Genomic DNA, 12,381 nt, shown 5'->3' with positions numbered 1-12,381 from the left:
TCTATGAGGTCTGAAGCGAGATTTATTCTCGCTTCAGACTCTCTTTAAGTGTCTCTTTAAGCCACCCCCCTGCAACACCCCTGATCACGCCCCGGCACACCCCTAGTCACACATACCATAAAGATTTCATAAGAAAAATACGTTGTTTTATAATTCAAACCACACTGGTCCTCTCTATCCTGCTTCATTTTCTTTCATATTAACATTTTATAATTAGTAATATATCAATTTAAAGGATGGGAATAAAGTTTAGAGTCAAACACATTTTTTAGTAGAGAAATATATATATTTACATAGAAAGAGGGACAAAGTCCTGAAAGAGGGACAAATGAGGAGGAAAGAGGGACAGGGCTCCCAAAGAGGGACAGTTGGGATCACCAGGGGGGTCTGCATGGCTGATATTGTGGTGAACCCCCTCCCACAGTGTGATGTCATGACCATCAATCATTTCTTGATCTCTCTTCTATTTTTTTACTTTTTCTCACTTTGCAATGTATTGATTTATTTTTTTTCTTCCCTTTTCGCTAAAGTACCTCTTTCAGCATTAGGGAGGGGGAGGAGTCCAACTTCTTCCTCCCACCCTCCCTCTCCTAGGGCCTACCTCTTTAGCTCCCCTATAGGCAGAGACTAGTGTTTAATTGCCTCACTGTCTCCAGTGCTGTGTCTCCCCAGTCCTGACCATCCTCCGCCACTGCATATCATGTGACACTAACGTGCAGTAGAAGCAGATGGTACAGAGATGGATTAAGATGTAATGGAGTCCTAGGCAAGGTAGTAAATTTGGGCTCCCCTTGTGGTCAGCTGAAGTGGAGAGTGGTTGAAGAAGGTGGCAGGTGGGCCCTTGACACCCACTGGGCCCCAAGCACCTGCCTAGACTGCCTGGTGGATGATCCTGCTCTGGACGGTAGGGAGTGGGCAGAAGAAGCAGAGTATGCTGGCGAGACGCAGTGCTGGAGATGGTGAGGCTGGGGTTGAGTCTAGTAGTCTATGTTCACTAGAAATTACCACATTTTCCTAAAGTGTACCAGAGATGAATATAAAAAAAAATAAATTCATACATACCTGGGGCTTCCTCCAGCCCCCTCTGGCCTGATCACTCCCTCTGCGCCGTCCTCTGCCTCCTCGATCTTCCGTAAGGGGTCCTGGTATCTTCAGACCAGTCGGAGCCAGTCAATGCATGCACAGTGTGGCTGCACGCCCCTCCCCGTCTGGCTCCCGTGTCCAGGAGAGTTATGCGCCTGCCCAGTAGTCTTGCGATGCTCTGGAAGATGTACAGAGACTGTAGCCGTGCTGTATGACAGGTCCTCTTGCAACTACTTTTTTCATCTTGCTATCTTGCAGAGACATCTTCATCCACCCGCTGTCCATTTTCGAGAGCTCCCACCTTCCCCAGCAGATAATCCGCCTGCTCTTCTCCCATGGATTTGGTGCGGCTGGGAGGTCATTAGCGGTTTCAGTTCCTTTGAACAGACTTTTGTCCGTTTTGGCCTGGGGAGCGATCTTTAGCGCTGACGGCCAAGAACAATACAGCCCGTTTGGCAGGGAATATTCTATTTAACAGGCTTGAGCTACCCTGGGAGCGGGGCTGCTGTGCGCGTCTCTAAATTCTTCCTTTTTAGGACAAGTGCACACAAGGATTTTTCTGTGCTCATCTATATGTGCAGTCAGCTGGTCCAGAGAGGAGACAATGGCTGGGCAAGGCATTGTGGGTAATACGTGCACTGGTGCAGTGGCTGGCATTTAGGAGATCACAGAGAAGTCTAAAGGCTGAAGTAATGAGCCAATATTTCTCCTGGCTTAGGCCGGTCAGACTGCACTCGGTTTTCAAATCAATCGTACCAGTTAGTGTCGGGGTTAGGGCAATGATGGGCTTAAATTGTACCTGAGGCGAACCTAAGAACAAAAATTAGATACCTAAGAAGAGGGGAGCCTTTGAATCCTCCAGAGGCTTCCTACGCCCTCCTGGCCCCCACCGTTGCCACACGCAGACCTCCAGAACATATCACAAAACACATCCCCGGAGCATATCTCTTCATGAATGAACACGGCCATACTGAGCCTGAGCGAGTACGGCTGTGGCTGTGCAGTGCGCCCAAGCCGCTTGTAGATGAGTGGCTTCATGCTACTGCGCAGGTGCGGCTGTTTGGCTCCGGCGTTGTATGATCGCACTCGTGCATGAGGAGCAGCACGGTAGCGATCATTAAGGGGTTTCCTGGACAGCAGCGGTGGTCTCCAGGAGGACGTGGGGAGCCTCTGGAGGATCCGATCCTCCAGGCGCTGTCTTCTACCCATCCTGTAGTTCCATTTGGCTTTCTGGCTTTCATGCATGGCTCCAGGCATGTCGGGTCAGGTGACACACTGGGAGCCGCACACAGAGGACCCCTGAAAGCCGCTGGGGGCTACAGGAAGGGTGGAAGATGGCACCTGGAGGCTTGTGAGAATTTCTTACGGTGAGGGGAGGGGGGGTGCTTTTTCCTCCAGTTGCTCAAGCACACGTCTGGCATCCGGCAATCCCCAATTATATAAATACAGTCTGCGCTATGGATACAATATAAATATAAATGACGTGGTGCGCAATCAATAGTAATGCTGCCCATATACAAAGTAATCGTTAGAAGAGAGACTGCACTCCTAAACTAGGATAATCGTAAAGTTCAGTTCAACTGTCACCAAATAACTTGTCTCCAGTCAAAACCGTATCCGTTAAAGTTCCGTTCCAGGATGTCAGATAACTCCACGAATTCCAGTTTACACGTCATGTAAGAGAGAAGAAAGAGCACATAGCGTAATCCAATTACTATTCAGTGCCCATCACCTCTCCAGTGCAACTCTGTGCAACACAAATTCCAACACCTCAGCAATGACACACTCCCCCCAGTGCGTCCGCACTCACCTCGAGAGCCTCCCTTCGATCCGGAGGTAAAGATATATCACATGGGGGGTAAGCACAATCACTGATCATCAGTTCATCTCATAGATTTCTAGGACTTAAAATGCTCCATATAGTGTAAAAACGTTTTATTAAAGGAAAGCGTATAAAAAAAGCAGAGGTTCAAACAGCGTGTATCAAGATCTTTGCGGTCCCGGACAGCCGCCAGTACACATGCCGTCTTGCTTCCTGGTGCGATTATCCTAGTTTAGGAGCGCAGTCTCTCTTCTAACGATCCGGCAATCCCCGCCTGTGCCGGATACTGGAGACTCTGCTGTAGTCCTATTTTGGAAACTTGGTAGGTTGGGGTTTATGCAATATACATTTGTATAGCGCTTCTCTTGACGGACTCAAAGTGCTAAGTTGAAAACCACTCAGTAGGCCACTCTGCAGCATTAGGGAGTCTTGCCCCAAAACTCTGGGGTTAAAGCTCAATGCCTTTTTTTTAAACCCTCCCTACCTTCCATCTAACCTTGTGTCCTAATACTGATCTTCAAGGGCCTTCATCTTTGGCCCCACCAATCAGTTTATGGCGTTGAAGCACCTCAAGTCTGGACTGTCCCAACTTCTCTATGAACCCCTATGGCTTAACATATCGGGAGAGGAGTATTGCTATAAAAGCCTAACCTGCCCTCCAATCTGTGGGGAATAGAAAGGATAAATAGTACTAGTGCCACGCCCTATCCCAGATGTGCAGATGTTACCTTTGGGGGGCTGTGACAAGGACCCAGGTGGAGGCAGTGGTGTAGCAAGAGGGGATGCAGAAGTAGCGACCACACCTGGGACCATTAGCGGCCCTCCTTCATCCATTTTATTAGCTTTTCATTAGGACTTTGACTCGGCCACTCCAAAGTCTTCATTTTGTTTTTCTTTAGCCATTCAGAGGTGGATTTGCTGGTGTCTTTTGGGTCATTGTCCTGCTGCAGCACCCAAGATCGCTTCAGCTTGGGTTGACGAACAGATGGCCGGACATTCTCCTTCAGGATTTTTTGGTAGACAGTAGAATTCATGGTTCCATCTATCACAGCAAGCCTTCCAGGTCCTGAAGCAGCAAAACAACCCCAGACCATCACACTACCACCACTATATTTTACTGTTGGTATGATGTTCTTTTGCTGAAATGCTGTGTTACTTCTACGCCAGATGTAACGGGACACGCACCTTCCAAAAAGTTCAACTTTTGTCTAGTCGGTCCACAAGGTATTTTCCCAAAAGTCTTGGCAATCATTGAGATGTTTGTTAGCAAAATTGAGACGAGCCTTAATGTTCTTTTTGCTTAAAAGTGGTTTGTGCCCTGGATATCTGCCATGCAGGCCGTTTTTGCCCAGTCTCTTTCTTATGGTGGAGTCATTAACAATGACCTTAATTGAGGCAAGTGAGGCCTGCAGTTCTTTAGATGTTGTCCTGGGGTCTTTTGTGGCCTCTCGGATGAGTTTTCTCTGCGCTCTTGGGGTAATTTTGGTCGGCCGGCCACTCCTGGGAAGGTTCATCACTGTTCGACACACACAAGCAATAGAACACAGCAATACATGCATGCAGCTACATTTAAGTCGTCAGCAGGTGCTCGTCAGCCAATCAGGATGCACTGTCATACACCCTTTACCTGCCATACCACATCTAGCAGCCATTAGCATTCAGGTGGGAGGCTTCAGTTGGACGCAAATCGCAAGATTGCGTCGCTAGCAGGACCGCCCCGTGCAGGCATCCCTCCCACAGGGGTCCCTCCCTAACCGCTCACCTGTCTGCCATGTCCTAGAGCTGAAAAAAAACGTTTAAAAACACACGATTGGTTCGCACGATGGCCAGGGGCCCCGGACCTCTCTCACTGGCCAGGGCCCCAAGGCCAATGTGCGATACCTGGAGGGGAGTGCAGGTGGGCCTGGACCTCTCACACCCAGGCTCTGGACCTCTCACATCCAGAAAACCCACCAACACTGCCTCCATACTGAATGCTAAATTCGACACACACAAGCAATAGAACACAGCAATACATGCATGCAGCTACATTTAAGTCGTCAGCAGGTGCTCGTCAGCCAATCAGGATGCACTGTCATACACCCTTTACCTGCCATACCACATCTAGCAGCCATTAGCATTCAGGTGGGAGGCTTCAGTTGGACGCAAATCGCAAGATTACGTCGCTAGCAGGACCGCCCCGTGCAGGCATCCCTCCCACAGGGGTCCCTCCCTAACCGCTCACCTGTCTGCCATATCCTAGAGCTGAAAAAAAACGTTTAAAAACACACGATTGGTTCGCACGATGGCCAGGGGCCCCGGACCTCTCTCACTGGCCAGGGCCCCAAGGCCAATGCGCGATACCTGGAGGGGAGTGCAGGTGGGCCTGGACCTCTCACACCCAGGCTCTGGACCTCTCACATCCAGAAAACCCACCAACACTGCCTCCATACTGAATGCTAAATTCGACACACACAAGCAATAGAACACAGCAATACATGCATGCAGCTACATTTAAGTCGTCAGCAGGTGCTCGTCAGCCAATCAGGATGCACTGTCATACACCCTTTACCTGCCATACCACATCTAGCAGCCATTAGCATTCAGGTGGGAGGCTTCAGTTGGACGCAAATCGCAAGATTGCGTCGCTAGCAGGACCGCCCCGTGCAGGCATCCCTCCCACAGGGGTCCCTCCCTAACCGCTCACCTGTCTGCCATGTCCTAGAGCTGAAAAAAAACGTTTAAAAACACACGATTGGTTCGCACGATGGCCAGGGGCCCCGGACCTCTCTCACTGGCCAGGGCCCCAAGGCCAATGCGCGATACCTGGAGGGGAGTGCAGGTGGGCCTGGACCTCTCACACCCAGGCTCTGGACCTCTCACATCTCCATACTGAATGCTAAATTCGACACACACAAGCAATAGAACACAGCAATACATGCATGCAGCTACATTTAAGTCGTCAGCAGGTGCTCGTCAGCCAATCAGGATGCACTGTCATACACCCTTTACCTGCCATACCACATCACTGTTCCATGTTTTTGCCATTTGTGGATAATGGCTCTCACTGTGGTTCGCTGGAGTCCCAAAGCTTTAGAAATGGCTTTATAACCTTTACCAGACTGATAGATCTCAATTACAGTACTTTTGTTCTCATTTGTTCCTGAATTTCTTTGGATCTTGGCATGATGTCTAGCTTTTGAGGTGCTTTTGGTCTACTTCTCTGTGTCAGATAGCTTCTATTTAAGTGATTTCTTGATTGAAACAGGTGTGGCAGTAATCAGGCCTGGGGATGACTACAGAAATTGAACTCAGGTGTGATAAACCACAGTTAAGTTATTTTTTAACAAGGGGGGCAATCACTTTTTTCACACAGGGCCATGTAGATTTTGAGTTTTTTTTCTCACTAAATAATAAAAACCATCATTTAAAACTGCATTTTGTGTTCAATTATGTTATCTTTGACTAATAGTTAACGGTTTTTGATGAGCAGAAACATTTAAGTGTGACAAACATGCAAAAGAATAAGAAATCAGGAAGGGGGCAAATACTTTTTCACACCACTGTACTTCCTTTCCTTACTGTCTTTTCCTTCCACTTTTCCTCTCCCTTTCCTCTTTCTTCTCTCTTTTCTTCCCCATCACTGTCTCTTTATCTTACCTCTGCCCCTGTCTTCTGAACCTTCCGTCCCCGTCCCCCCCTCCCCTGTCCCCGTTCCTGTATGTACTCCTGGCAGGGTAGACTCATTTTGATGGCTTGCACAGATTCCCAGTAATAAGGGCATCTTGGCTAACTCTGCCTTTGGGAAGGTTTTGGGAAGGAAAAATGTTGAATCAATGTGAGAAGTCATTTCCTCTTTGCCGTTCTCGCCGGGCTCCCTCACAGCCCTGAACAGCGCCACGCGAATTCCAGAGGCGGATGGAAATCTGGAGAGCGACTCATCCAAGTGGGATGAAAACTTTGACTCATACATTTTTACACAGTTTGATTTAAATGAAGTTCTCCTGTAACAAGACACCAGAGCCACAAGCGCAGTGCACAGAGCAGTAAAATATTTGCTTATTGTCCTCTTATTAAGAACTGACGCGTTTCGCTGGCTGCTGCTTATTTTTACCGTTCATTGCTACATGAGGAGAGGAGCGCTGTAACTTTCCAGCTTCTCTATGAAACACTCTTACTTGTTTTATAGCCCAGCTGTAGCCAAAACTTTTAGTTTCGTTTTTGGCTAGCGTAGTACACAATCTGTTTTGGGTTGTTATTGTTGTCTGGGCTTCTGCTAGGGAGAAATTTACTCATATACATCACAGAAAGAAAGCAGGTGGGTATTGTCATACCGCCCCTGATCGGCCTGTTTCAATCCTCAATCTGATTGGATATAAGCTACGTACTCACCACCCGACGGGTCCAGCGATGTCCACTTGATGATGGTCGTTCAGCGATGCCTCTTTCTGCCGGCGGGTGTGCACGACATCACGCGTCGTTACACGACGGGGGCAAACGAGACTTCAAGTGGTCGCTGTACTTTGTGTGAGAGTCGTCTGAGATCTTAAAGATCCACCGCGACGGTCGTTATTTAGACGCTGGTTGTGCCTCTGTACCCATGTTGCGATATCACAGAAAACAACTGCTCAGCGCTCAAATAAATTGCAGAGCGTCGGGAAAAGCATTGGTAAAATCGAAACGTGCGTTCATAGTTATAGCCCACCCGACATCTGGGGTCACAATCTAAGTACCAGCCAGCTAATACAGTATCATCTCGTTATAGTAAACTCCAAGGGACCAGGAAAAGTGATTTACTATATCAGAAATTGTCCTAGAATTAAATAGCCCAGCATGCCCTGGTACTTTCTCTGCTGCACAGGACCAACTCTGTCCTCCCATTGGAGGCACAGTACAAGCACTTGTCCTAGAAATATCCCAGCATGCCCTGGTACATTCCCTGCTGCACAGGACCAGCTCTGTCCTCCCATTGGAGGTACAGTACGAGCACTTGTCCTAGAAATATCCCAGCATGCCCTGGTACATTCCCTGCTGCACAGGACCAGCTCTGTCCTCCCATTGGAGGTACAGTACGAGCACTTGTCCTAGAAATATCCCAGCATTCCCTGGAACATTCTCTGCTGCACAGGACCAGCTCTGTCCTCCCATTGGAGGTACAGTACAAGCACTTGTCCTAGAAATGGCCCAGCATGCCCTGGTACATTCTCTGCTGCACAGGAGCAGCTCTGTCCTCCCATTGGAGGTACAATACAAGCACTTGTCCTAGAAATGGCCCAGCATGCCCTGGTACATTCTCTGCTGCACAGGAGCAGCTCTGTCCTCCTATTGGAGGTACAGTACAAGCACTTGTCCTAGAAATGGCTCCATCTGAAAATGGCGCCTGCGAATAATGGCGCACGGTGTTGCCGCTAATCCGTTTGTCGCTTATCGCTATTTAACGTTAAAGCCTTATTGTTATTTAGCGTTAAAGCCTTATCGTTATTTAGCGTTAACACACAGAACCCTCTCTGTACCTATCCCTAACCCCTAACCCCCCCCCCCTGGCGGTGCCTAACCCTAACCAACCCCCTGGTGGTGCCAAACCCTAACCGCCCCCCTGGTGGTGCCTAACCGTAAGACCCCCCTGGTGGTGCCTAACCCTAAGACCCCCCTGGTGGTGCCTAACCCTAAGACCCCCCTGGTGGTGCCTAACCCTAAGACCCCCCCTGGTGGTGCCTAACCCTAAGACCCCCCCTGGTGGTGCCTAACCCTAAGACCCCCCTGGTGGTGCCTAACCCTAAAACCCTACTGGTGGTGCCTAACCCTAAGACCCCCCCAGTGGTGCCTAACCCTAAGACCCCCCCCCGGTGGTGCCTAACCCTAAGACCCCCCTGGTGGTGCCTTACCCTAACCACCCCCCTGGTGGTGCCTAACCCTAAGACCCCCCTGGTGGTGCCTAACCCTAAGACCCCCCGGTTGGTGCCTAACCCTTAGACCCCCCTGGTGGTGCCTAACCCTAACCACCACCCTTGTGGTGCCTAACCCTAAGGACCCCCCGGTGGTGCCTAACCCTAACCTTGACAGTTTTACATTAAATCCATTCACAGTTTTGCAGTTAAATAACGTCTGCGGTTTGGCTTATGTAGGGCGCTATTGCTAAATAACCTTACTGTGCGCAATAACGTCTGCTGTTTGGCAAATGAACGGCGCTATTGATAAATAACGTTACTATGTGCCGTTTTTCTTCTTTTTTCCCTGTGCGCCATTATTATGCAGTACTAACGATAAACAGCGATAAGCATATCTTTTTAATGCGGCGCCATTTTTATGCATAGGCGCTGTGCTCCATTATTCACTGATTCCCCTAGAAATAACCCAGCATGCCCTGGTACATTCTCTGCTGCACAGGAGCAGCTCTGTCCTCCCATTGGAGGGACAGTACAAGCACTTGTCCTAGAAATAGTCCAGCATGCTCTGGTACATTCTCTGCTGCACAGGAGCAGCTCTGTCCTCCCATTGGAGGGACAGTACAAGCACTTGTCCTAGAAATGGCCCAGCATGCCCTGGTACATTCTCTGCTGCACAGGACCAGCTCTGTCCTCCCATTGGAGGGACAGTACAAGCACTTGTCCTAGAAATGGCCCAGCATGCCCTGGTACATTCTCTGCTGCACAGGACCAGCTCTGTCCTCCCATTGGAGGTACAGGACAAGCACTTGTCCTAGAAATGGCCCAGCATGCCCTGGTACATTCTCTGCTGCACAGGAGCAGCTCTGTCCTCCCATTGGAGGTACGGTACAAGCACTTGTCCTAGAAATGGCCCAGCATGCCCTGGTACAGTCTCTGCTGCACAGGAGCAGCTCTGTCCTCCCATTGGAGGTACAGGACAAGCACTTGTCCTAGAAATGGCCCAGCATGCCCTGGTACATTCTCTGCTGCACAGGAGCAGCTCTGTCCTTCCATTGGAGGTTCAGTACAAGCACGTGTCTTAGAGATATCCCAGCATGCCCTGGTACATTCTCTGCTGCACAGGAGCAGCTCTGTCCTCCCATTGGAGGGACAGTACAAGCACTTGTCCTAGAAATATCCCAGCATGCCCTGGTACATTCTCTGCTGCACAGGACCAGCCCTGTCCTCCCATTGGAGGGACAGTGCAAGCACTTGTCCTAGAAATGGTCCAGCATGCCCTGGTACATTCTCTGCTGCTCAGGAGCAGCTCTGTCCTCCCATTGGAGGTTCAGTACAAGCACTTGTCCTAGAAATATCCCAGCATGCCCTGGTACGTTCTCTGCTGCACAGGACCAGCTCTGTCCTCCCATTGGAGGTACGGTACAAGCACTTGTCCTAGAAATATCCCAGCATGCCCTGGTACATTCTCTGCTGCACAGGAGCAGCTCTGTCCTCCCATTGGAGGTACGGTACAAGCACTTGTCCTAGAAATATCCCAGCATGCCCTGGTACATTCTCTGCTGCACAGGAGCAGCTCTGTCCTCCCATTGGTGGTACGGTACAAGCACTTGTCTTAGAAATATCCCAGCATGCCCTGGTACATTCTCTGCTGCACAGGAGCAGCTCTGTCCTCCCATTGGAGGTACAGTACAAGCACTTGTCCTAGAAATGGCCCAGCATGCCCTGGTACATTCCCTGCTGCACAGGACCAGCTCTGTCCTCCCATTGGAGGTACGGTACAAGCACTGGCACATTCGGTAGACTACAAGGTTAAGTATACCTTAGCCAGGCTGGACAAATTGCTGGTACAGTATCCAGGGTTCATTAAAAATTGCAGCTGTCACTGAATAGAGTCAGCCACTTGCTTCCTTTGAGTGGCTCTGATACCTCAGTAGGTGGGACTTGCAGATCGTGTCCTGCAAAAATGTTTCCTCACACTTGAACCAATCATGAAGCCTCTCTTCAAAATGCAGCCAATCATCATAAGCCACTCGTATCTTTAATGCGAGTGGCTCCGATACCTCCGCGGGCGGGACTTAGCACTCACCTCTCCACTCTTAGTTTTGTAGCAAGTAGGCCCACACTGATCTGCAGTACAACTGAAAGTAGCCTGTACTGCGCTCCACACACACTACCAAAAGCGTCATTGCTAACAAGGGAAGAGATACCCAGGAGTGCGTACAAGCCCATGGAGGGACAGTCACGGTACTTTTATCAGTGATTGTGGTAACGCTGCACCCTCTTTTGTTTACATTCACGTTGTTCCTTATTTTCCCCAGGCTGCTTATTATTACAGTGCTGTTTATCAAGCGCCGGTGACATTCTTCTTGTCTTACAAATGTTATCAGGCATCAGCTCACTTGCAACCAGCCTGAAGAGAGCAGCCAACCATGGGTTTCACAATGACATATGACGCATGCACCGCCTACTGTTTACTATATCCAGAGTCAGTGTCACATAGGGGACAAAAAATATGTTTACTATAACAAAAGTTTTATTATGTCAGAGTTTATTATACCAGGCGTCGCTCCCATAGACTCATAATGGAGATTGGCCGGGACCTGGAGAGATAGTTTACTTTACTATACCCAAATGTTTACTACAGTATATCCAGTGGCGTACCTACCATAAGGCTGCAGGTGCTCACAGTACCGGGTGCAGCCATGGGTAGGGGTGCTGCTGTGGTGCTCAGTCCCTGTGTTCTTCCACCTGGGACTTTTTTTCATAGTTCAGGAAACGTTCAGGAAAATAGCAGCAGGCAGCGCAGGGGACTGTACTACTTCCTGCGCTAGATGTAGCACCCCTCTCACTTCCTGTCCCTTGAGCAATGTGTCTACTTATTCTCTACACACAGCCTGCAGTAAGTGACTGTGCAGAGCAGCAGGGTGAGTAGAGAGAATGATTGCTGTGCTGCAGCTGGGACATTAGCAGGGAGAGGTGGCAGGATGTGTTAAGTACTTCAGAAATTGCCTGTCATTAGTAGCCGTGTGCACTGGCTGCTGTAATACCAGAGTGCCATAGACTATTGATCATTTATCCTGATCAGAGTAATTAATCAGTAATGCATGGCAGTCTGCTGCTGCAGAAGCCAGTGATACAGGTGCTGACAGCCAACGTCTGTAGTGAGCAGAGATTGAGAAGCAAGCTTCAGGCAATTTAGATTAGCTTGATTGCTGGTAATATTATCCCTCTTTTCCAAGCTCCCCCTCCCACCCTGTTGTCTTCCCCCCATGATCCTTTCCTCTTTTCAGATTTGAGTTTCGTCTTTTAACAGCATGTCCCTGCCAAACAGCACTGGTGATGTCTGCAGTCCTGGTGAGAGGTCTTCCTGCCATTGTTCTTCTCCCACCAGGCTCTCTCTCTTGTGTCTCTACCGCTTTACCCCCTTCCCCCCATGCATCCCCCTTTTCTGACTGTCCTCAGAGGAGCTCACAATCTAATTGTGCCATTGACATAGTCTAATATCCTACCATATTATTATTGTTTATTTATATAGCACTGACATCTTCTTTCTGCACTACAATAGAGTACAGAGTTTGATAACGGTTAGCTCCGTCCACATCCTGATGA

The sequence above is a fragment of the Hyperolius riggenbachi genome, chromosome 8 (assembly GCF_040937935.1).
Source record: "Hyperolius riggenbachi isolate aHypRig1 chromosome 8, aHypRig1.pri, whole genome shotgun sequence".
NCBI lineage: Eukaryota > Metazoa > Chordata > Amphibia > Anura > Hyperoliidae > Hyperolius > Hyperolius riggenbachi.
Note: the sequence above shows the minus strand (reverse complement) of the source record.